The sequence below is a fragment of the Oryctolagus cuniculus genome, chromosome 3, assembly GCF_964237555.1.
Source record: "Oryctolagus cuniculus chromosome 3, mOryCun1.1, whole genome shotgun sequence".
NCBI lineage: Eukaryota > Metazoa > Chordata > Mammalia > Lagomorpha > Leporidae > Oryctolagus > Oryctolagus cuniculus.
Window position 1 is genome coordinate 135,816,888 of NC_091434.1, and position 25,691 is coordinate 135,842,578.

The window sequence follows — 25,691 nt, forward strand, 5'->3', positions numbered from 1 at the left end:
GTCCTGACCAAAACTGATCATTTAAAGATAGATTTCAAATTAACAGTCTTATCAGTTCACCTAGTAGAATTAATTCACTCATTCAACAAATGTTTATTAAAGCTGTGAGTTAAGCATTGTTCTTGGCACTGGAGATTAGCCTGAACAAATAAGACCAAATCCTTGTTCTCATAAAGGCTATGTCCTGGTGATGAACAATAAACAAGAAAATGTTAGGAGCAGGTGTTGTTTCGTAGGAATCTAAACAACCATTTGGGATACCCATGTTGTGTTGTGATGTGCTGGGTCCAGTCACAGCTCCTCTGCTTCCATTCCAGTTCCCAGCTCATGCATGATGGCAGCAGATGATGGCTCAATGTTGGGCCTCTGCCATTAACATGGGAAATCCAGATGGAGCTCCAGGCTCCTTGCATCAGCCCGGCCCACCCATGGCTGTTGTAGACCCATGGCTAGATCTCTCTGTGTTTTTTTTTTTTTTTTTTTTTTTTTTTTTTTTTTGACAGGCAGAGTGGATAGTGAGAGAGAGAGAGACAGAGAGAAAGGTCTTCCTTTTGCCGTTGGTTCACCCTCCAATGGCCGCCGCGGCCGGCGCACCGCGCTGATCTGAAGGCAGGAGCCAGGTACTTCTCCTGGTCTCCCATGGGGTGCAGGGCCCAAGCACTTGGGCCATCCTCCACTGCACTCCCGGGCCACAGCAGAGAGCTGGCCTGGAAGAGGGGCAACCGGGAAAGAATCCGGCGCCGCTAGGTGGAAGATTAGCCTATTGAGCCGCGGCACCGGCCATCTCTGTGTTCTTATCTCTGTCTCTGTTGCTATGCCTTCCAAGTACATGAAAGTGGATAACTAAACATTTAGAAAAACAAAGTGTTCGACGGCGATAAGCACTAATGGGAAATATAACGAAGAGAAAGGAAATGGGGATTTGGGTGCAGCTTGCTCTTTGGGCCAGCGGCCAAAAAAGCCCTTATGGAGGTGATGAGCAAGTCAAGTTCCGCAGAAGGTGGGAGAGCAAGTTGTGTAAACACTTGGAGGGGCTAGAGTTGCAGGTTAGCGAAACAATTGTTTTTCTCAATGTCAGGCAACAGGTTTATTTATTTGTTTGTTTAAATTTAAATGTATTTGAGAAGGAAGGAGAGAGGGAGAGAGAAGGAACTTCCATCTGCTGATTCACTTCATAAATGCCCAGTAGATGAGGCTGGGCTGGCTGGAGTCAGGAACTTCCGGGTGGGTAGCAGGAACCCAATTATTAGAACTCTCACCACTGCCTCCCAGGATCTGTGTTAGCAGGAAACTGGAACTAGGAGCTGGAGCCAGGAATCCAGTCCAGGCACTGAATGTGGGACATGGGTTTCTTAACCATTAGGCTAAATGCCTGCTCTCTCTCAAGAGTTTTTTTCCTACTAAGTCACCCAAGAAGAAGAAAAGAGAAAATTCATTTGAAGTAATAATCCATTAATAAAAGACATATCCCACTTATGGAAGTTCTCATTCTTAACTATCCTGGGGAAAAAAAAGAGAGAGAGAGAGACCCAGACGAAGAGTGAGATACTTCCTCCCGGCTACCTTGAGTAGATGCTCTGGTAGTCCAGAATTCCTCCTTCTCACTGGCTCTGCAGTTGCCAAGAACTTTTCTTCTTGAGAAGTTCTTGAAAAGATCCACGTGTTTGCCTCCTCTCCCACAAGGGCCATTTCTAGAGTCTTCACTCGGGAGGTAGCCCTCACATCCACCTTTCTAGAGACCATGGAATGGTGCTGGATGCAGGTACCTTCCTTGCATTTGGTGAAGGGAGGCTCTGCTCCTGTTGTTCTTGTAGTCTGAGCTTTAGGGCTTAGGTTCACCTGGTACATAGTGTCTGGGTATACTGGCCCTGGCTGTAGTTAGTTTTAAAACTAATAATATACTAAATTTTACACACAGAGAAATAGTATTTATTTATGTATATTTATATATGATTTATTTATTTATTTATTTGAAAAGCAGAGGGAACCATGGCTCAGTGGGTTGAGCCACCATCTGCAATGCCTGCATTCCGTATGGACGCTGATTTGAGTCCTGGCTGTTCCCCTTCTGATCCAGCTCCTTGCTAATGCTCCTGGGAAAGCCATGGAGCATGGTCCAAGTCCTTGGGCCTCTGCACCCATGTTGAAGACCTGGAAGAAGTTCCAAGCTCCTGTCTTTAGCTAAGCCCAGCCCTGGCCGTTGCAGCCATTTGGGGAGTGAATCAGTAAATGGAATCTCTGTCTCTGTTTCTCTTCTCTCTCTGTAACTCTGACTTTAAATTAATTAATTTTTTTAAAAAGCAGAGAGAGAGACAGAGTTAGAGAGAAAGAGAGACATCTTCCATCACTGGTTCACTCCCCCAAATGGCCACAACAGCCAGGGCAGAACCAGGCTAAACCAGCAGCCAGGAACTCCATCCCCATGTGGGTAGCCCAGGTCAAGCACTTGGGCCATCGTTTGCTGCCTTCCCAGTAACCTTAGCAGGAAGCTGGATTGGAAACAGAGCAGCCGGGACCTGAACTGATGCTCCAATATAAGATGCCATTGTTGCAAGCATCAGCTTTAACCTGCTGCACCACAACGCCAGTCCCCCAGTGAGTATTTCTTTGGTTAATATGGACATGTCAGCCTATTAAAACAGGTGAGTAATTTGCTTCAAATATGTTTTTGTGCACCAGTATTGGGTCTTAGGTGGAAATGCCAGTGGATTTGTAGCAGTTGCTAAAAACAGAAGCTGCTGCCTCATCCCATACCTCTATACCCAGTGCACTCCGGGCCTCACCACTCAGATGGGAGGCTTCCACTTCAGTGATGCAGAGCCTCTTGGAGAGAGGCACAAGTCTTTCCTGAGAGCCTCAATAGCATCCTGTCAAGTCATTTGTATTTTTGGAGAGTGACTTCATGCTGATTTTATTTTGCCCAATTTGATGTGTTGTGACCATTGCTGAAAATGATCTGATGTGAGGAGGAGCATTATTATTATTATTTTTTAATTTTTTGCCAGGCAGAGTTAGACAGTGAGAGAGACAGAGAGATAGTTATAGAAGATAGTGAGAGAGAGACAGAGAGAGAGTTATAGACAGTGAGAGAGAGACAGAGAGAAAGGTCTTCCTTCCGTTGGTTCACTCCCCTAATGGCCGCCACAGCCGGCGCTGCACCTGTCCGAAGTCAGGAGCCGGGTACTTCCTCCCACTCTCCTATGCAGGTGCAAGGGCCCAAGCACTTGGGCCATCCTCATCTGCCTTCCCGGACCACAGCAGAGAGCTGGACTGGAAGAGGAGCAACCAGGACAGAATCCGGCGCCCCAGCTGGGACTAGAATTCAGGGTGCCAGTGCTACAGGCGGAGGATTAGCCAAGTGAGCCACGGCACTGGCAGAAAAGCATTATTATTAATAGGAAGGTTGGAGTCACTGTTTTAGTACAGTGGGTTAAGCCCCATCTGCAACACCGGCATCTCATACTGGAGTGCATGTTCAAGTCCCAGCTGTTCTACTTCCAGTTCAGCCTCCTCCTACTGGTGCTCCTAGGAAGGCAGTGGAAGATGGCCCAAGTTCTTGGGTCCCTGCCACCCATGTGGGAGACCCTGTCCCAGCTGTGTGGCCATTTGGGGAAGTGAACCAGCGGATGGAAGATCTCTATGTCTCTCCCTCTCTGTCACTCTGCCTTTCAAATAAATGTTTTTTTAAAGGGTCCTGGGAAGGGGAAGTTCTGTAGAAAACATATTTCCTTAGGAAGTGAAAGAAATCAATCAAGAAACCATGGTGAGAAAAGAAGATGTGTTCAATAATTGAGAGCTGGGAACCCTCCCCATGCTTACCCTCTGCTGGATCAAGTCATTAACACCTGCTGTGGACCACTGTAGTAGGCTTTTTTTTTTTTTTTAATATTTATTTACTTGAGAGGTAGAGTTACAGAGAGGGAGGGAGAGGTAGAGAGAGGTCTTCCATGTACTGCTTCACTCCTCAAATGGCCGGAATGTCTGGAGCTGGGCCAATACAAAGCCAGGAGCCAGGAGCTTCTTCTAGATCTCTCACACAGGTACAGGGGCCCAAACACCTGGAACCATCCTCCACTGTTTTCCCAGGCCATAAGCAGAGATCTGGATTGGAAGAGAAACAGTCAGAACTAGAACCAGCATCCATATGGGATGCTGGCACCACAGGCAGGGGCTTGGCCTACTATGCCACAGCTCCAGCCCCTGTAATAGACTTTCATGGTGTCTTTCCATCCCACCCTTGCTCCCTTCCATCCTTTCAATACAGCCTATTCCATCCTGCAGAAGGGAAGTCAGATCTTGTCACTCTGATGCTCAAAGCACCTCGGGGGCTTCCACTTCACTCCGGATGAAAGCCAGTGGCCTTGCAGTGTTGTTGGAGCTCTAGATCATCTGATGTCCCCTCTCTCTACTCCCTTGCCCAACCCGCTCAGCTGTCCTGGCCTCCATTCTGTTCTCAAACAGGCAAATGAGCTCCTGCATCGGGGCCTTTGCATTAACCAGGAATTCTCACCCCGCCTGCAAAGGCCTACCAAGGCTGTCTCACCTTCATATTTAAAGTAACAGCACCTGCCCACCATTGCACTCCCATATTGTCACTGTAGTTTACTTTTTCATGCCAGCATAAATAGTTACTTGCCCATTTATTTAGCCTATTATTCGTGTTCACTTGCTAGAATGGAAGCTACAAGAGAGAAGGGATCCCTAGCACTTTTAGTCACTGCTGTCACTAGCACCTAGGACAGTGCCTGCTACATAATAAGTACTCAAGAAAATATTTGTCAAATACATAAATACATTGAGGAAAGGTAAGTAGGTAGAAGATCTAACTTTCCCTATGAATGATGAAAGTGTAAGAGGCTGCAGGCATATACACCCACCCCAGCTCCAACACCAGCACCACAACCATCAACAACAACCACCACCATAAAATGAAAGAGATCTGGTTTATATGTAGCCTGTGTCTACTGACAGATGAGTTCCTGAGTGAGATTTGGGTGCCTCCAAACTTATGCTTGAATGTAAAGGATGTTGAGCCAAACAAACAAACAAACAAAAATGGAAATTAGTTATCTTGCTTCCAAAGTAATGACTGTCAAAGCAAAGAGACAGAATAGATCAGTTAACAGGAACCCATTCTGATCTGTGCCATTTTTCAGGCCCAGTGATCCGGGGTCAGGGGGGTGCTTGTGTTAGCGTAGACCTTGCTTTGTTAATTCACCTCTGATCAAACCTCTGAATTCCTTTTGATGGTAGTGGCCTTCCAACAACAATAAAACCAAGCTCTCATAACATCAGTAGCATTTGTACAGCACTTAGACAATTCCTAAATGAATTTTCCCCAGAGACCTTAAGAGATTGGTCAGGATTATTAACCCCATTTTGTACACACAGAAGGAGTAATTTGCCTAATGTTGTCTGGGAAGCTATTGAATTCATAATTTGATTGCTTTATTTATAAATACTGGTTTGAATAATATAGGTCATGCTACATTAAGATAGACTCTTTTAATCAGACAGCTTCATAGGTAGACTTAAGTGTGGTTAGTGACCTGGAACGGATTGTATTGCAGATTGCCATAAGAGCAGGCCTTTCATCAGCTAAGTTAGGAGACTGATTTAGAGAACTGAATCATCTGAGATTCCAAAAGCCCTTTTCATATTGACCAGGATTAGGCCACTCTGCTCAGATTTCTGGGGGAATCTATGAATACAGTGGTCAGCCTTCCAAGCCATAGTCTAAATCCTGTTAGAATTCGCTTGTTTTTAGGCTCAGAAAGTTCCATCTGGGGGATGGACATTTGGCACAGTACTCAAGACACCACTTGGGACACCAGCATCCCATATCGGCATCCCTTGGTGGAGTGCAGATTCTGTTTCCTGCTCATGTGCACCCTAGGGGGCTGCACGTTGATGACTCAAACACTTGTGTCCTTGTCACCCAAGAGAGAGACCCAGACTAAGTTCCAGGCTCCTGACGTCAGCCTGGCCCAGGCCTTACTGTTGAGGGCATTTGAGGATGGATGTACTCACTGCCTTTCAAATAAATAAAACAAATAATAGAAAATTCCATTTGGCTAAAACAAACTGGTGTTTGCATCAATAAATAATAAATAGAAACTAAATCCGTGTTGGTAGGTCCCGGGTGCCAACCAACATTACAGGTAATGCAGGACAAGCATCAGAGAAGGTATCTCAGAGTCATTCTTAGGACTCATTGCAGTTTGTTTCTGTATGGTTCACTCCTTTTTCTTCCCAGAGAAGGATTATGAGTAGACCTCAAGTTCAGTTCAATGTCCAATGCTCAGGGGAGGATGAGGAAATGTAAAGCGAGGTGACTACTTCTACGTGTGTGTCTGTATCAAGAAGAGACTAGAGAGCTAGAGCATCTTAAAGAGAATTTTGAACCAAAAATAACCTGCCAGCTTTGGAAAAAGAAATGTGTGATCTTCAGCCGAACATTTGAAAGTGTTTTAAAACCTCTTTCCATTTCATCTTTATGAGCCACAAAATGCACAGCCAAGTCATACTTTTAATTTTTTTTTTTTACAAAATGCATTCTCCCTTTTCTTTTAAGGAAAATGCATTCATTACCCTTTTCTCTTCCTGAATCTGATTTACTATATTTTTTATTCCTGTCTTTACAATCTGATTTCTTATTTGTCATATCTGTTAGACCATGAACTGCAGTTTTTGATACCAATTGAGTTGGGCATTTAAAAGTGTGTCTTAAAGAAGGATTTTGCACATGAACTGTTTCTAAGTCTTTGTTTCCAAGTATGTTAACATTGGTGAGATCTGAGTGTTATCTGATAGAACAACAAAATGACTAGGTCTAAGGGTGGGCATTTGGCCTAGTAGTTAAGGAGCAGATTCTCAGCCTTTGTCCCAGGTCTGAGTACCTGGGTTTGAATACAGATTCCCAGTTCTAGCATTCTTGCTATGCACATCCTGATGCAGTGGTGATGGCTCAAGTCATTGAGTTGCTTCCATCCACAAGGGAGATCTGGACTTGCATTCCTAGCTCCCAGCTCCCAGCTCTGTCTGGCTCAGCTTTGACAGTTTCAGAGATTTGGGGAGTGAATCAGATGATACAATCTCTCTCCCTCTCTCTGCCTGTTAAATTTTTAAAAAATTACTAGATTTTAAATCAAGTCAGATTACACTGTAAAATTGAGATCATCCTGAGGTCAGTCTCACAAAAGTATTTTCTAGGGGCTTCTTTACAAGTAGGCCACAGCTTCTAGGACGTAGCAACCAAGCCGGACTTGATAGGTGGTTTACAGTAAAGCATGGCTAAAGCACATGGAGAACCTTCCTCTGACTATATGCATTGCATTGTTAAGGTAATTGGAGCAGAAAAAATGAATAGATTTGAGCTGTATAAATAACAATTTGGTGAAAAGATGAAACATGTCAATTAAAAGTCAAGTCAGTGAAGTTCTGATCTTTGCGAGATAGTCTGGAAGTTTGCTGTGTTGTTCAGAGGTCAGATTAGCTCCGTACACAGTTTGAAACTTGGTGTTTCATACTGTTTTTAACCTGGAATTTGAGATGCAAATAAATGTCTGCCACCTCTGTAAATCAGAATAGTGAGTACCAGGCCAACTTGATTCTACACAAAAGGTGGAGTTTCTCTTAATATCATGCACGAGAGAACTTCAAGAAGTTCATGGAAAAATGAAATTAAAAGATAAATTTATTTTGGTGCAAAATGTTTTTGAAATCCATAAATAGCTCTTCGTAATACGCATATATTTTCTCTTAGCACACAGAAGTGTAATGCTAATATGAAGTTTTCCCCATTCAACAGTATATATTAGCATTGATAATGATATTCTAAAGGAAGAAATACTGGATATGTTTGATTCTTTGTTAAAGCTCTTAAATTAGTCAAAGTATTACAATAATTAATTCCCTTCTGTTATCTTATGTGTCAACAAAATATGCCTAAGTAATCATGTTTGTGAAGCTTAATGTATTTCATCTTTTTGATCAAATAGTTGCATGATTTTTTTTTCTTTCCAAATATCCACTTAAAATAAAACTAATCACATGTGTGCAATGTGATTTTACCAGGCTTGCAAATTCAAATTTAATCTAATATAGCTTCATTAGTAGATTATATTTTAGAACCACAAGAGACCGTATTTTGATCAATACCGAAGAATTAAACATTGGAGTGCTGTTTATAATTTCTTATCTGGTCACGATAATTCTTTGATATGATAAATACTGCCTTTCATCTGAAAGCTTCAAAGTGTCTCCCCTGTTTTTATAGGTTTTGCCATCATTTTCAATTGGTAGTTTTTAAACTGTTAAAGCAGCAAAAGAAGTGTTATTTCTGGTCAAATCATTCCTCTCCTACCCTCAGCTAGCTAGCTAGCTTTCTTTCTTTTTTTTTTTAAGATTTATTTATTTATTTTGAAAGGATTACAGAGAGGCAGAGGAAGAGAGACAAAGTCTTCCACCCACTGGTTCACTCTCTAAATGACTGCAACGGCCTGAGCTGGGCTGATCCAAAGCCAGGAGCCAGGAGCTTCTTCTGGGTCCTTCACATGAGTGCAGGGGCCCAAGGACTTGGGCCATCTTCTTTTTAGGTTTTTTTTTTTTTTTTTTTTTTTTTTTTACAGGCAGAGTGGACAGTGAGAGAGAGAGACAGAGAGAAAGGTCTTCCTTTGCCGTTGGTTCACCCTCCAATGGCCGCCACGGCCGTCGCGCTGCGGCTGGCGCACCGCGCTGATCCGATGGCAGGAGCCAGGTACTTATCCTGGTCTCCCATGGGGTGCAGGGCCCAAGGACTTGGGCCATCCTCCTCTGCACTCCCTGGCCACAGCAGAGAGCTGGCCTGGAAGAGGGGCAACCGGGACAGAATCCGGCGCCCCGACCGGGACTAGAACCTGGTGTGCTGGCGCCGCAAGGCGGAGTATTAGCCTAGTGAGCCGCGGCGCCGGCCGGGCCATCTTCTAGGGCTTTCCCAGGTGTATTAGCAGAGAGCTGGATCAGAAATGGAACAGCCAGGACTCGAACAGGTGCCCATATGGGATGCTGGCACTGCAGATGTCATGCCACAGTGCTGGCTCCTCTCAGCTTTCTTAAAATACACCCCTGGCTTCTGTGGTCCTTAAGGTGAAGACGGAAGCCCTGCAGGGTGCTGAGTGGCAGGGCCTCTGGTTGCTGCTCCAATGTCACGGGCCTGTTCCCAGTCTCCCAGTTCTGCTGTATTCCGGTTGCACTGTCTGCCTCCCAGCCATGGAGATGGCAGCTCAGGTACTGTTACCTTAGGCAAGACTGACATCCTTGGCCTAGCCAGTTTCCATGACAACACTCTCAAGAGTACGTCACACCTCTGCCTTTCCGTAGTTGATATTTTACACCCATTTCTGGGATTATTGGATGAGGATCTGTCTCCTGCAGGCGACAATAAGCTCCCTGAGAGCAAGGAAGGATCTGGCTTTCTGGACTTCCACTGCTTTTCCGCTGTTGTACTAGAATGATGGACATGGAATAAATGTTGAATATGTGAGGGGATGCATAAGGAAGTGCCCCATGAGAGCAGGATTTTGTTCTCTTCTGTTTTTACTAGTGTTTCCTCCGTGCCTAGAACAGCACCAGGGCCGTGGTGATTGCTCGTTCGTATTTGTTGAATAAAGTAATTTTTTCCTGACTTCTCAATTACACAGAAAGTACTGATGGGGGAGAGTAGAAATTGATATTTTTCCCTACAATTGTCCTGTTAGATTCTTTCACCTAGAGAGTTGAAAGGAAGCCTATAGCCATGTTTCATTTAAGCATGGTAAATTATACATTGCACAAAATTCACCCTTGTGACTGCTTTTAAGTGCATGGGTCGGTTGCATTAAATGCATTCATCCTGTTGTGTGGCCATCATGATGTCCACTTCCAGAACTCTTTTCTATCTTAGATTGGAAGTCTGTACCCGTTGAACTGTAACTCTCCCGGCAACATGGCTCCATAAAACATTTTTTTTTGTCATATAGTTTTTTCTTCTCAGACAATTTCTGTGGAAGTCTGATGGGTAAAATGCATGACCATGAGCTGCTTTTGCTTGTCGAATAGGATTGGGTGCCTTGACTTTGTTGTATTCTGTGTCTGGGTTGGTGATGATGTCATCTGTCATACAAGGATGCCTGGGGAGACTGGGGTCGCTGGGGCCACTCACCCAGGAATGAGACCTCATCCCCTCCTCTCACACCCAGAGGTCATCCTCATTTCTCCCTCTTCGCTGACTCCACACACACACACACACACTCACACTCACACTCACACTCACACTCACTCTCACTCTCACACTCACGGTCCTTCTCCCAATCCTGTGAGCTGCTTTGGGATCATGACTATATCTAAATTGCCACAGCTCTATTTACCATGTTTGCTGACAAATATGTTTTCCTCTTTGTGTATGAAAAAGTTTAGAAACTATTTTTTAAAGGTTTATTTATTTGAATGGCAGAGTTATAGAGAGGAGAGACAGACAGAAGGGAGAGAAGAGGCAGAGACAGAGCGAAAGAGATCTTCCATCTGCTGGTTCACTCCCTAGATGGCCAAAATGGTTGGGGCTGGGCCAAGCCAAAGCCAGGAGCCTTGAATTCCATCTGGGTCTCCCAGGTGCATGTCAGGGGCCCAGACACTTGGGTCATCTTCCACTGCTTTCTCAGGTGCAGTAGCAGGGAGCTGGATCAGAAGTTGATCAGCTGGGACTCCAGCCTGTGCTCTTACAGGATGCCAGCATAGCAGGCAGCAGCTTACCCATTGTTGTCCTAGAGATGTTCTCCTGTTGCTGTGGGTGCTGCAGACTCCCTGGGCCAGTAGAAGAGTGGATTTCCAGGTTCCTTCTCTGCTGAAGCAGAGTCTGGCAAAGCTCCATGTTCAGTCATCTCCAGCTTCTTAGGTACAGTGTTACTCTCTATGCCGTCAGGTAAATCCTTCTGTAAGTGCTTGCTTTATCTTTAGTGAACTTGAAAAGTAGCTTTCCCACTGTCTGGGATACAGACTTTAAGACCTTTATGTGTTCACTGGCTGACAGCTCAGCCTACTTTCTTTTCTCCCATGGGCAAAGTCAACACTTACTTTCACTGTGTCTGTGAGGATTTGTTTCATATCTTTTAGTCATGTTTTGCTCTAGTGTTTGGAATGCACCAATAGTTCAAGATCAAATCTGTTTCTCATAGACTGTAGGCACAACTTAGACCCATGGAGATGAGATTTCATGTCAGGTTTCTCTGAGGCCCACAATGTGCTGACTCTGTTCAGTAGGGCAGAGCTAGCTGGGAACAAACCCCCAGTTGTGGAGATGTCACACAGAGTTCGCTGTGAGTGAGGATGGCAGGCAGCAGTGTGGAGGGAAGCATCTGTATTCTTTGCTTGGCAGGGACGCACACTGAGGGATGCCGTGCGGTGGGACTTCTCAGGTTAACACTGGCATTGACATCCAGCCACAAGTGCAAAGAATGATGTGGAAGAGCCACACTTGCTTCCTAAAGATCAGAGCAAAGATAGGACATTTGCTAACTCCCATCCATCTCATGGTCTCACCCAGATCCAAGGTGGAGATGTAGACCATGGAGAGGAGTCACTTCGCCAGTGTGCATGACAGATGGGGACATGAGTCTTGGGTTGACAGGCCACCATTCCTGCATGCTGAACATCCTCCTACAGTCCTGGGAAGCCCCATGCTTTAAGTAGCATGAAATGTTACAGTCATGTGTATGACAGCACAGTTGCCAGTGCATTGACATGTCTGCCCAACATGCCTTCAGTTCAGTGCAGTTTGCTCACTGCTGGATGTCAGTCCACATGCTAGCAAATGGTAGTCTCTTGAGCTAATCTGTGGTCGATGAGCCTTCAGTCTATCTAAGTTGATTTATCGAGTGATCAGTGAGTTCCTTTTTCTGAAAGCCAAAGCATGACACACACCAGCTCACTGAAATGTGTCGGGATAGGTCCCTTCTTGTTCTGCCCTGACTTTTACAAGGTGCATATCGTGGGGTTGATCCCAAGTCCCAGCAAGTTTTCTCAACCTGCAAGAATAGGCTGACCTTGGTGCTGAACTCGGGGCCTGAGCCAGAGCCCTGTGTCTTCAGGATCCCAGGTAGCCAGGCTGTAGTCAAGGTGGTCCCCTTCGGGTATCATCTGCTTGAGCTACTGACTGGTGAACCTGCTGTATTTCAGACTGCACATTCTGCTTTTTGGAATGCATTTTGTTTCACAGGCAAAGGGGAGCACTGGATTTCAGAGGCTGTGGTTTTTTTTTTTTTTTTACCATGCCAAGATGAATTAAGCCTTGGATAATAGGCACAGCCCAGAGAGATCAAAGATAAATGCTAATTTTAGGGGGTTGGTGATTAATCTTTTTTTCTCCAGGTAATAAGAGTGAATGGAAGGCCGGCGCCGCGGCTCACTAGGCTAATCCTCCACCTTGCGGCGCCGGCACACCGGGTTCTAGTCCCGGTCGGGGCGCCGGATTCTGTCCCAGTTGCCCCTCTTCCAGGCCAGCTCTCTGCTGTGGCCAGGGAGTGCAGTGGAGGATGGCCCAAGTCCTTGGGCCCTGCACCCCATGGGAGACCAGGATAAGTACCTGGCTCCTGCCATCGGATCAGCGCGGTGCGCAGCGCGCCGGCCATGGCGGCCATTGGAGGGTGAACCAATGGCAAAGGAAGACCTTTCTCTCTGTCTCTCTCTCTCACTGTCCACTCTGCCTGTCCAAAAAAAAAAAAAAAAAAAAAAAAAAAAAAAAGAGTGAATGGACCCCAAATTCAGTCCTAGGATCACAGGAAAGGCAGGAAATTAAGAAAAACCAGAGTTTGTGTGTTAGTTGGTGATTTTGCTGCCACTCAAGCTTTGTTAAGACCAAAGTTTAAAAATAAGTTTATAAATTACCATCATATCAGTTTTGCATGCTGCACAGTACATAATAGCACAGGTATATAAATATATTGTTACAGTAAAATTTTCAAAGTTGGTGTCTTAAAAGTATTTCTCAGATATATTCATTTTGAAGAGTGTCAATGGTAAATAATCATCATAGTTGAAAGCCAGAATTGGCTGGAAGGAGTCAAATGCTTACTATTTCAGTGTAATCTACACTTTGTTGTTTTGTGAAAAAGGCTGGTTTTTGGAAATCAACCTCTAAGAAACCAAAGAGTAACGTCTTCACAGTTCTACCAGAAAGTATAAACAAATGAGATTTTTCGGTGTTTTTCTTGCTGATGCGTTTTACAAAGAGTGTTTGCTATAATGGATTTTCGGTTGTATTGAATGTTACGGGTTCTCATTTTAAAAACAGAACAAAAGCTTCCTCTACCCCAACCAAACCCTGCCAATTGTATGCCAAACACTAACAGTTGAATCTGGGGTAGTTAGGAAGTTCATTATTTTATTGTGCCATGAGTTGCTAAGGCACATATTCACTTTTCTGGCTTAATGAATCTTTTTGCTAAAGTTGTGTACCACTCAATGACTTTTATTATGATTGGCCTGTTTAGTGTACTGTGGCCTTTTGGTTCCATACATTTTTCACCTGGATGTCATTCATCTTTTCTGAAGGCTTCTTTAAAAATACATGAGATCTCATCTTGACCTTTGGACTTAGGACTGGTTTTATGTAATAGGATAAGTTGATTGTATTTGGGTTAAAAAATTAAATTGCTACTTAGCTATTGGACAACTAGTCCTTGGAAATGATGTATTACCCTACTTTATCGACCTAAATTTGTTTCTGTGTGACAGAAGCCATTGACATAGTTGTCAAAGCAAGAGTAATGAATGTCACACAAATTCCTTCCCCAGAAGTGCATAATTGCTGACATGGTGATGCAATTAATGTGTAATCTTCTGGTGGTCCTTGCAAAGTCCTGAGGTTATAAATCACCACAAGGAGGTGAAAGCCAAGATGAAGCAATATTCCCACTGCCTTGGAACCGTACCTATGAAATCAGGAATATGTGAGGGCACTTGCAAAAGGTTGCGGAAAATGGAATTGAAAGCGTATTTTATTTGCGTGCAAAAACAATTCTAAAATTCATGCATAGGTTTTTTTTTTGATCATATGCATATGAAGCTCATACTTTGTAATTCCATTTCCATGAACTGTTTTGAAGTTTCTTGAAATGCTCTTGTCAGAATGCATTCCCCAGAATTATATTATGCTTAAAATTGTTAAAGCTTACCCCAAAACCCACATTTATTTGACTTCTTTTTGAAGTCTATGTTCAGGGGCAGGTGTTTGCCTCAGCAGTTAAATTGCCACTTTGGATGCCCACATCTCGTGTCAGAGTGCCTGGGTCAGAGTGCTCTGCTTCCAGTTCCAGCTTCCTGCTGACGCGTGCACTGGGGGCAGCAGGCGATGACTCAAGTACTTGGGTCCCTGTCACCCACATGGGAGACCCGGATTGAGTGCCCGGCTTCTCACCTCTGCCTGACCCAGCCTCAGCTTGCTGTGGGCATTTAGTGAGTGAACCAAGAGCTCTGTCTCTGTTTCTCTGCCTTTCAAATAAAATAAAAATAAAATAAATAAAATCTGTGCTCAAAAGCAACTTCTTCTGAACCCTACCCAGTAACGTTTTGTGCCTGCCCCTTTTGTGGGATATTATTAATAAAAATGACACCTGGTGGAGAAGCTTGGAAGTGACAGTGCAGGAGGTGTTGCCAGGGGCTTTTGTGGTGGTGACAAAGAGAGCACCTGCTCAGGGCTGCGGGGTCTCCCCACTGACAGCTGCACAGGTTTCCCCACTTGCCTCCTTCCTTCAGTGTTTCAAAGGGCTTGCTTGTTTTCATTTCTTTATTTTCATTTTATTTGAAAGAGAGATTAAAAGAGCTTCCATCTACTGGTTCACTCCCTCAGGCTAGTTTACTGTCAGGGCTGGGCAGGGCTAACATCAGGAGCCGGGAATGCAGCCCAGGCCTCCCACATGGGTTAACAGGAACCCAAGTACTTGAGCCAGCAGCTGTAGCACTCGGGGGGTGCTTTTTACTTCCTGTGTTTCCACTCTGAGACTGCCTCCCTTCTTGACCCTCTTTTTCTAGGCTTTCTCCATGGCTCCTTTCCACCTGGCCACTCTTTCTGGCACTTTCCTCCTCTGCCACCCTCCTCTTAAATCTCAGCAGCTCCACCACCCCAAGTTTCCTCGTCATCTCTCCAGAGCCACGGGGTGAAATAGCAAATGCGTGGCCATTGAACGCCTACACGAGTGTTTTTGTCTTGCAGCAACACTGCCTGCCAGGTGTGTGATCAGGATCATTGACTCCACCTGCCGGTGCTTCCCTTTCGGTTTCTGTGCCAGAGATGATGACACTGATCTCCCAGAATTCATGCAGCTCCTGCTATAATATATTTACAGGTTTGGAACCTAGTAGGAGCTCACTAAATGTTGGTTCTCTTCTTTCCTCTAACATGTCCTTAAAATTACATTCATTTTATTGACAACTTTAATTGGATAACTCCCCAGCAGTTAGCTGTAAACTCTTGTGGTCTATGAAATAGAGTTTAGTTGCTGCACAGCAGTCTAGTGTAGGTATTTAAACGCAGTGGGGGATGCCAGACTGTTGGGGTGATAATTCCCCTAAAGAGTTTGGTCTAGCACTGTTTAGGTTTCTCTTGATTTTGCCACAGACGGAAACTTGTTTTAGAAGAGGCTTTAAGAAGGAAGGAACAGGCTACCCTTCTGTGTTGTGTCTGCCCTGCCAGGCATTATCTGGAGAACATCCAGGGCCCAAGAGTGCTTACATTATGCTTTGCCTGCGAGGTTACCCCAAAGAGATACTTGTAGTGGGGACATTGATCTAGCAAGACGAGGCTTTGGTCTCAATCTCAAAGCAGAGCTCCGTTACAGTAGGCTGAAGACATGACAGGCGGCTTTCTCCTAAGGGAGGTGGGTTTCAATTGCCTGAAAGCCAAGTCCTCTTTTAGGCAAAATCAGATTCCCGTAAGTCAGTGTGTGGTTGTTGGGGGAGGCAGGGGTTACCCTTGGAAGCTAAGGGTCTTAGACGTTGGTTATGGAAACGCTTCCTAAGCAGTCTGCCCTTCCCAGTTCTAATCGCCACTGGTCACCCACACTACTGATAAACTGTCTTTTTTTCTTGGTGTCAGCCTTCAGTGGGTTTGCATTGTTCTCCAGTTCAAAGGGCAGCACAAGGGGCAGTGAAGACCCCTTGTGCTCTGGCCCCAGGGGACATGGGGAGACGCCCTGTTTGCCATGTTCTCCAGGCCCTTGCCTGCAGCTTCACTGGGCACACACTGCTCACCTGGCCAGTGCATTTCCTTTGCTGCTACACTCTGTCTGCCCCGATTTCCCTTCCTCCTCGCTTCGGGATTCAGCTCAGTTGCTGTCTCCTATGGGAGGCCATCCTTGGTGCTCCCTTGCAAAATTGTTCTTTCTTCTTCTGTGGCTTTGCAATATGCTGTCTAAGCACTGCATTTCTTCAAGGTTGGAGGCAGTTCTGACCGTCTTCCCCATCAGCATATATACTGCAGCCCTGGTGATAAGAAAGATGTCTTACTGATATTGTATTCTTTTTTCCTTATTTGTATTTATTCAATATATTGACAGATGCATATTAAATACTCCATATAAGTCTGTTGACTTGAGTGGTTACTGTAGACATAACTTCAGATTCCCATAGATTCCCACACACTTCTGAGGTGTTTTCTTTAAAATGGGGACTAAATGAAAAGGAAAAAATCCGGGCCGGCGCCGTGGCTCACTAGGCCAATCCTCCACCTTGCGGCGCCGGCACCCCGGGTTCTAGTCCTGGTCAGAGCGCCGGATTCTGTCCCAGTTGCCCCTCTTCCAGGCCAGCTCTCTGCTGTGGCCAGGGAGTGCAGTGGAGGATGGCCCAAGTGCTTGAGCCCTGCACCCCATAGGAGACCAGGAGAAGCACCTGGCTCCTGGCTTCGGATCAGCGCAGTGCGCCGGCCTCAGCACACAGGCCATGGCGGCCATTGGAGGGTGAACCAACGGCAAAAGGAAGACCTTTCTCTCTGTCTCTCTCTCTCACTGTCCACTCTGCCTGTCAAAAAAAAAAAAAATCCTTCTTTTCTGTAATAGTGATTTCTATTCCAAGGAAGAGTCACTTGCACAATACTAATCTTTTGTCTTGATAAAATGTCATCGCACTTGATGCAATGGAAATCTATAAGAATAGTTTTACATGCCATTAAAAGCTTTTTCTTGCAGTTTAATAAGAAAATGTTTTAGGATGGCGCCGTGGCTCACTAGGCTAATCCTCCGCCTAGCGGCGCCGGCACCCCGTGTTCTAGTCCCAGTCGGAGCGCCGGATTCTGTCCCAGTTGCCCCTCTTCCAGGCCAGCTCTCTGCTACAGCCCGGGAGTGCAGTGGAGGATGGCCCAAGTGCTTGGGCCCTGCACCCCATGGGAGACCAGGAGAAGCACCTGGCTCCTTGGGTTCGGATCAGTGCGGTGCGCTGGCCGCAGCGGCCATTGTGGGGTGAACCAATGGAAAAGGAAGACCTTTCTCTCTCTCTCTCTCACTGTCCACTCTGCCTGTCAATAAAAAAAAAAAAAAGAAAATGTTTTATAACACATGTATACACTGAAACAGCTGAGATTGTGACATGTCTTTATATTTTCACAAGCAGAATAATTTTGTGATTCATCGTCATCCTAACATTTGAGTGCAGCCCAGAGTTTCTGAATTGACATTTGTTTCCCTCTCTGAAAGGTTTTTCAGAGGTTGATAGTATGACTTCTGTTTCCAAAAATCCAAAGTCCAAAAAGGCACAAACCCACTCTTGGAAAACCCAGGGTACCACTGAGTTAGCCCTCTAAAAACTGAAGCAGCCTGTGCCCAGCTGTGATTGTCCTACTGCCCACCCATGCTGTCCTTTGCTGGCTGGTTCTCAGCTTGGATACTTGCAAAGGATAAGAAGGGGAGAGCTAGGGACTGCGGAGCTCTGTGGGCACTGATAGCTGAGCATGTCGTAGCCCCGGAGGAACAGTCTTGAGTCTCATCTGTTCCAATCCTCTCTTCGTGGCCTTCGTTGAAAATTTGGAACCTTTCAAATATAGGTGAAGGAATTTCTATGCTACTAAATAAAAAAAATAATAACAATAATAATGAGCTCACAGCAAGGAAGTAGTTTACCCGTGTGTGTGTGTGTAATATATGCAGTTATAAAAATCCCAAACTGAAAATAGAATCATTTCTGTTTCCTGAGGATGGAATCCATTAATAGTATGATCACCAGAGTTCTAGTCACCTCGCTGCTGTCACTTTTTAACAAATACTTATGTACTTATTTCTTTGAAAGTAAGGCTACACAGAGAGCGAGAGAGAGAGAGAGGGAGAGAACTCTAATTCACTCCCCTAAATACCTAGAACAGCCTGGCCTGGCCAGGCTGAAGCTGGAAGCAGGGAACTTAGTCTGGTTCTTACGAGTGGGTGACGGGGCCCAAATCCTTGAGCCTTCACCTGCCGCTGCCTCCTCAGATCTGCGTTAGCAGAAGACTACAGTCAGGAGCAGAGCCAGGGCGTGAACCCAGGCATTCTGATACGGGATGTGGTTTCCCACCCGACAACTCAAACACTACGCCAGATACCCGCCCCATGCTGTCACTTTTGATTGAAGTCAGCAGAGATGTGTTTTGGCAAATCTATTCATAATTTGTCTTTCCTTGCAGAGCTCTCTGTAATTGTGTTGCCCATCAGGGAGTTGGTTGGAGCTTCTGTATTGACAGTGTGCGGTGATTGATGACTACCAGTGTCTCGTTAACATTTCCTCCCCTCTCTTCAACCCACAGAGCAATGCTAAGAAGAGCTTTTTTGGCTTAAAGAATTAAAAGGAAGAACAACTTTGGATAAGACCTTCTGCGAAGGTAGGAGTTTGTCTTCTTAAAACGTTCAACTTTGTAACCGTGAAAGAAGGGAATTATACCATAAAACGATGTGATTATGTAATATTATTGTCTTATTTAATAGCGTTCAATCCAGAGAATATGATTCAAGACAGGGAGTAGGAATACAGATGCAAAAACATTAATCATATTACTTGTCAAAGAGGTTGGATCAGATATGTAGAGAAGAAAACCAGCCCTTCATGTCCTCTCATAGTGCAGTAGAAGAGTTTTGTTTTACAAAATCATGACTCATAAAGGCCAAAAAGCAGCAGAGAGGAAGTCAGGATCTACAGAGTAAATGTACAAGAGAAGAATTTCCTTTGAAGATATTCACATGTCACACATCTGAGTACATCCATCCATAAATGACTTTTCACTAAGAAGTCCAAGTAATAAAAAGTTGGTTCTGAACATTTACACATCACTTGGTGCTTTCTGCTTTGTAAGTTCCTTCCCCACCCCCACTGCCCACCCATTGCCATTTGTGCCCCTGAGAATCACCAGCTCTCCAATGGACCCGGCCAGGCTGTGGTGCCTTGAAAGGCCGTCTGTTATGGCACTGAACTTGATGAAGAATATCTTCAGTGGCGATCTGGAACACAGTTCAAGAGCATTGTATCTCAACCAATAAAGGCTTTCTTAAGGAATATGAAAGCATGATTGTTCCAACTTTTAGTCCTTACTTCATAGGTTTCAGAAAAGAAGATTCTATCAAAGATTTTGAGGTGGTAAAATCCTTCTGGGAAGCATGTTTTCCCTTCTGGAGAATTAGTGAGTTGATCCATTGAGATGTCGTTTTGTAATTGGGAGGAAATGATTCATTCCTCAGCTGAATTCACTTCCATTGTGCTGTACTGGAGCTGATTTCCTATGACTCGTTCTTAGGGTGTTTCCAAATGTCATCAGAAAGTCCTACATCAGTAGCCTGGAAACAAAGAATGTTGCTTTGTAAGTCAGATACGTAGCACACATTTCCTCCTTGAATAGTGAAAATTTGAAGACAAGCAAAATTAAGTTAGGTGATTGTGACCAATGCCAAAAGAGCCTTAATTTTGGATAAGGGGCTCTTTGAAGAGAAAACTGCCTTGGTAAATGGAAAATGACGTTTTGTGGAGTTTTAATGTACCCCTCCGTCTGACAGTTGTCTATATGTTCATCAAATAAAGAACAGCTGAAAGGTAAAGCAGTGCACTTGTCAACTCTGTCCATTCCGAGAGGGACGTGGATGATGTATACGCCGGATTGGAATGGATAGAAATTGGTAATTAGTAGGAATGGTGTTAAGTAGTGTGGCTTACCATTATCAGCAGTAAGCTAGGTCAGATTCTATGGATGATATATTGTGTGGTACCTACGAAAGGTAGAAAGGAAGAGTGGGAGATTTTTTTTTTAAATGTGGTTTCTCCCGGAGAGAGAACACAGGAAGAGAAGGCAGGCAGAGGGACCTCCTCCAGAAAGCCTGGTCCCTTTTAAGGTGGCAGCAATGGATGGGACCCAACTGAGGGCGCTTCCCTACTTTGTAGCCCTCCCTTGGGTGACCCCTGGATGGCTCCATTATTTTTTTTCTTTCTTCCATTTCCCACCAGACATTTGATTTAAAACCTTGGGCTTGTAGAGCAACAAAGGAAAAGGTTCCCTTCTCTCTGACTGGTCTTTCTGGTTAGCCGCTTGTGAAGTGACTGCGGGGGGACTTTGAGTTGTCAGGTGCTAACAGAACCACGGAAATATCTGGCTTGGTCCCTGTGAATGGTTTCCTGGGGGCAGAAACCAAATGCCAAGTGCCCTCCCTAAATCTTTCCTTTGCCTCACAAAGACTTGCTGCACTTTCCTGAAATTCTAAAGCAAGCTTGTATTCAGCCTGTCCCCAGGCTATTCAAGAGCTCAACCTCTAACATTAGAATGGAAAAGTTGTGGGTTTTTTTTTGTTGTTTTTTGTTTTTTTTTTTTGTTTGTTTGTTTGTTTGTTTTTTGCAGCTAGTTAGAGTCCTCCTCTCCCCACCCAGAAGTCTTTCCCAGGACCACAAGTGTCCTGTATCCTCTGGGAACGATGGCAGTGGCCAGAAACTGTGGCCTGTGGCGGGCCGGGTTCTGCTGCCATCCCTCATTCTCTCATCCTTCCCTGTGCAAGTGCGTGTGTCGCGCGTACCAGCTGTGCGCCCGTGGGTTGTGCACTTGCTTTATGGAAAGTCTGCCTTCCACCGGCCTTGGGTACATGAGCTGCTATGCAGGACTTGATATCGTCCAGTCTTATTCATAATTGTAGATATTAATAATCCTCTGAGTTCTTGCTGTCTATGCAGAGAAGAATTCTGAATATCAGCTCAAGTGGGTCAGGTGGCATGGTCAGTACTGAACATTTGATTCAGTGAGAGGAATGCAAAGGAAGGTGAGGGCTTTATCTAGGGGAGAAGGAAGTCTGGAAGCTAAGTTGGGTCCATCCGAGGCAGAGAGCAGGCCGGGAGCCACGTGGAGCAAGCGTGCGGGCAGGAAAGCAGAGGCAGGGCAGTAGCCAAAAGGCCGCAGGCCCAGAGGTGCAGAGATGCAGGGCAACAAGGGAGGGGCCCACTGTGCTCCAGGCCTTTTATTTACTCCCAAAGGGGAGTGGTTACGTAGTCTGATTGGCAGGTAGGCGTCCAGGTGAGGTCAGGCAGGGGCCTGGGATCACACAGGAGGGTGGTGGTGGAGGGCATGGTCTTCCAGCTCACAAATCTAATCAATTAATCCTATCTGCCTGCCTATATCAGACTCAGTGGAATGCCAACAGTCAGCCAGAGTGAAAAGGCCACCCAGGGAGCTCTTGCTGTCCATTGGCTTTCTGCCCTGGCCACATTTGTAACCTTTTGGCTTTTTCTCTTCTTTACTTTTATGCCAAATTTTCTCCTGTACCATGGGCTTTCCTTTCTTCCTTTCCTTCAGTGCTTTTTTTCTTTCTTTCTTGCAAGTTCCTCTTTGGTGATTGAATGCATACAGGTGTGCATTAGGTAAGTTTGGTATTGATTGTAACCATAATGAGTCTGAGAAATAATGGCCATGCTACACCTTAAAAGCATGTGCCCATTTGGCATACTCTGGGAACAGAAGAATCTGGCTGGTCATTGCAATGGTTTACCGATAGGGTTTCATTAATGACTTGAAAGCTGTTTTTTCTTCCGTAGACTTGCAGTATTTTTTTTTTCACAATGATGCATACATCTTAGCAGTAGGCTAATCATCTTCTGAGTAGACAATAAAACTGACAAGAGCTGAAAGATTTTATCTTATAATTAAGTATATTTGTAAATGAGAACCATATTTTATTACAAAGTCCAAATAGGAATATAAATTTAATTCTCTTTAACAGTAAAAAGGCTTATCAAAATCTTGTCCTGTTACCAGAGAACTGCAGGGTCCTTGTCTTCGCTCAAGAAAGAATTCAGGCGTGAGACAGAGAGTAAGTGGAAAGCAAATAGCAAGGTTTATTAGGGCGGGGACATCTGTAAGAACGGATGGGCACCTTTCCAGACAGAACCTGAGAGAGAATGCCCAGTTGCTCAGACTGGAGGAGAGCGAGTTTACATGATTGAGTGGGCAGAGTACACCTGGCCAGGCCAGGTGGGCAGCTCAGCAGAGAGGCAGAGGGCTGAGTGCGAAGTCCGGTTGAGGCTGGGGGTTTTAAGGGGATGGGTCTTGCCTTCCTGCTTCTTCTCCTCCTGGAACAAAGGACTTTTTGGATGTAAATACGAAAAATTCCTATCTGAGTTTTCCCCCAGAGGAGGGATGGTTATAGGGTAGAAGGGGCCGGCCGTTTGAAGTGCAGATACTGGGCTGCACCTGGAAGGTTATGGGATGACTTTGAGATGCATATGCTGGACCTAGATGTCAGCTGTTTAGGCCTTTGTGTCACACTCATAAGCTCATATCTGATTTCCTGCCTAGCAGTCCCACAGGATCATCCTAAAGCTAAGGAGTTTTGCCTCACGTTACTTAATACCGATTGAATCCAGAGGTACTGCATCCACAGAAAGAATATTTGCCCTCATGAAACTAGTGAGGAAAAGCTTCTGGATGGGAAGCAGTTACCTGGGGGAGAAGAGATCCTAGGATTGACAGGTATCCAGACAGGGCTCTCAGTCTCAACAAATACTTACCTCTGTACTGTTTTCTAGCAACCAAATCTGAGTCCACAGCAAGTTAGAAAACCAGAACAATCTTTTCTTATACTGACTTCCTCCCTCTCCACTCTGCTGTCTGGAGAGCAAGCTTCAGATTTCATCTAAGCAGCCTCTTGTGAAACATAAACGCACGTGCACAGACTCTCTGTTGTGCTTGTAGCAAATTGCACAGCGTGGCTGCCCCGCCCCGCCCCCGGAGCAGCACCCCTGGAAGCTGCCTCACGCTGGGGTGAGGTGGGGCTGTCCTTCCTTCCCGGGTACCACCATTCAGTTTGCCCTTCTCGATGGATCTGAGCGATGTCCTGGGTCCTGGCATTAGCTGGAAGCGTATCTGATGTCCTGTACAATGTTCTGGAGGGAGGCTGGATTATAATACATTTCCTGGTTCTTTTCTCTTAGTTATAATGGCTTCCATGATTGAGATGCCTTCTTGAGTAAGTCTTCTCTGCTTCTCACCTCCTGTCCTGGATAGTATGGGACAGGACTATTTTTCTTATGCCCCTACGTCCCTCCCACTTCCTCTGCTATCCTGGGCTGCTCTCAGCTTGGTAGCCACTTCTGAAGGCCCAGAAACAGCAGCTGAGGGGCCATTTTTGCTGCCATGTAGTAGGCTAAGCCTCTGCCTGTGGCGCTGGCATCCCACATGGGTGCCGGTTCAAGTCCTGGCTGCTCCTCTTTTGATCCAGCTCTCTGCTGTGGCCTGGGAAAGCAGTGGAAGATGGCCAAAGTGCTTGGGCCCCTGCACCTGCATGGGAGACCTGGAAGAAGCTCCTAGCTCTGGGCTTCAGATTAGCTCAGCTCTGCTGGCTGCAGCCATTTGGGGAGAGAACCAGCAGATGGAGGACCTTCCTCTCTGTCTCTACCTGTCTGTCTGTAACTCCACCTCTCAAATAAATAAATAAAATTTTAAAGAAAAACAAAAAAAGAGCAGTTGGAAGGTATTTAAAGAAAGACATCAACGCTGCTGGGAGAGGGTTGGGTGGGAGACAGAGCAGTGGTGAGAGGGGTGAGAAAGGGGGCGATCCCTCTGGCAGCAGCCTTCATGCTGGTGGTCGGTGGGAGTCCTTCTTCGCTGATGTGCTCCTCCTCTCTTCCCACTGCAGTTTGCTGGGGAGAATGTTCTGCTTTCAAATCGGAAGGAGAAAGTTGCCCAAGTTACTCCAGTAAAGAAAATGGGTAGCAACCTTAGAATTGATACACCAAAGGGCTGATGCAGTAACCTTACAAATAGCCCTTTGCAAAAATCTTTTGGATCAAATTTATTTTCCCTGCTACAGTTTTTTTAAAATCCATGTACTAGAAAGGCAGAATAGCTTACACAGAGAGACAGAGGTGAGAGAGAGAGAGAGAGAGAGAGAGAGAGAAAGGTCTTCTGTCTGCTGTTTCATTCCCAAATGCCTACAATAGCCAGAGCTGGACCAGGCAGGTATCCCATGTGTGTGGCAGGGGACTGGGCACTTGAGCCATAATCTTCTGTCTCCCCAGATACATTAACAGGAAAGTAGATCAGAAGCAGATTAGCCAGAACTCCAGCCTCCACTCCAGTATGGGATGCGGGCATTGTAAGACGTGTCTTAACCTGTAGTGCTGCGATGCTTGCCCCTGCTGCTGCTCTTTTGACCTGTACTTTTTATCTTTTCTCAGGTCACCAGAGTGAGAGCTGGTAATAAAATAAGGCTAGAGCCATGAGCCATAACTTTAACTTTGTGGTTCATGGAAATCACCAGAACAGTGCTACCAAATAGAGAGGGCAGCCTGCGGCCTTGTTCTCAGCAAGTTCAGCTGCTGTTGAAAGAACTCTCCCGAGGAGGGGATTACAATGGCAGAGCAGGGAGGGAGCTTGCCACTGTAGTCTAGGAGAAGATAGTTTCAAAAAAGTGGAGTGAGTGCAGTCTCAGGGAAGAGTTAGGGAGAAGACGACAATATACCATATCAAAACTTAAGGGATACAGGAAAAGCAGTGTTAAGAGGGAAGTTTATAGCAATTGGAGTCTACATCAAGAAATTGGAAAGGCACCAAATAAATGAGCTATCAATGCATCTCAAGGATTTAGAAAAACAACAGCAAGCCAAACTCAAAACTAGTAGGAGAAAACAAATACATAAAATTAGAGAATAAACAAAATTGAAACCAAAAAAATAATACCAAAGATCAGCAAAACTAAGAGCTGGTTTTTTGAAAAAATAAACAAAATTGACACACCAATGGCCCAGCAAATCAATACAAGGAGAGAGAAGACCCAAATCAGTAAAATTAGTGATGAAAAAGGAAATGTAAACAGATACCACAGACATAAAAAGAATCATCAGAAATTGCTAAAAAGAGCTGTATGCCAACACATTGGGAAACCTAGAAAAAATGGATAGATTCCTGGACACACGTAACCCACCTAAATTGAGCCATGAAGACATAGAAAGCCTAAACAGACCCATAACCGACAGAAATTGAATCAGTAATAAAGACCCTCCCAACAAACAAAAACCCAGGACTTGATGGCTTCACTGCTGAATTCTACCAGACATTTAAAGAAGAACTAACTCCAATTATTCTCAAACTATTCAGAACAATTGAAAGGAAGGGAATCCTTTCAAATTCTTTTTTTTTAACAGGCAGAGTGGACAGTGTGAGAGAGAGAGACAGAGAGAAAGGTCTTCCTTTTACCATTGGT

General features: G+C 45.1%; 1 protein-coding gene across 16 annotated transcripts in view; it reads left to right on the forward strand.

The window, feature by feature from the left end:
* Nucleotides 1–25,691, forward strand: part of NRCAM (neuronal cell adhesion molecule) — a 329,372-nt gene that overhangs the window by 138,703 nt on the left and 164,978 nt on the right. For all 16 annotated transcript variants that reach the window (XM_070071141.1, XM_070071138.1, XM_008258359.4 and 13 more), the window contains one exon: nucleotides 18,776–18,850. The gene's annotated coding sequence lies outside the window, so the exon portion shown is untranslated. The remainder of the gene's footprint in view (nucleotides 1–18,775; nucleotides 18,851–25,691) is intronic.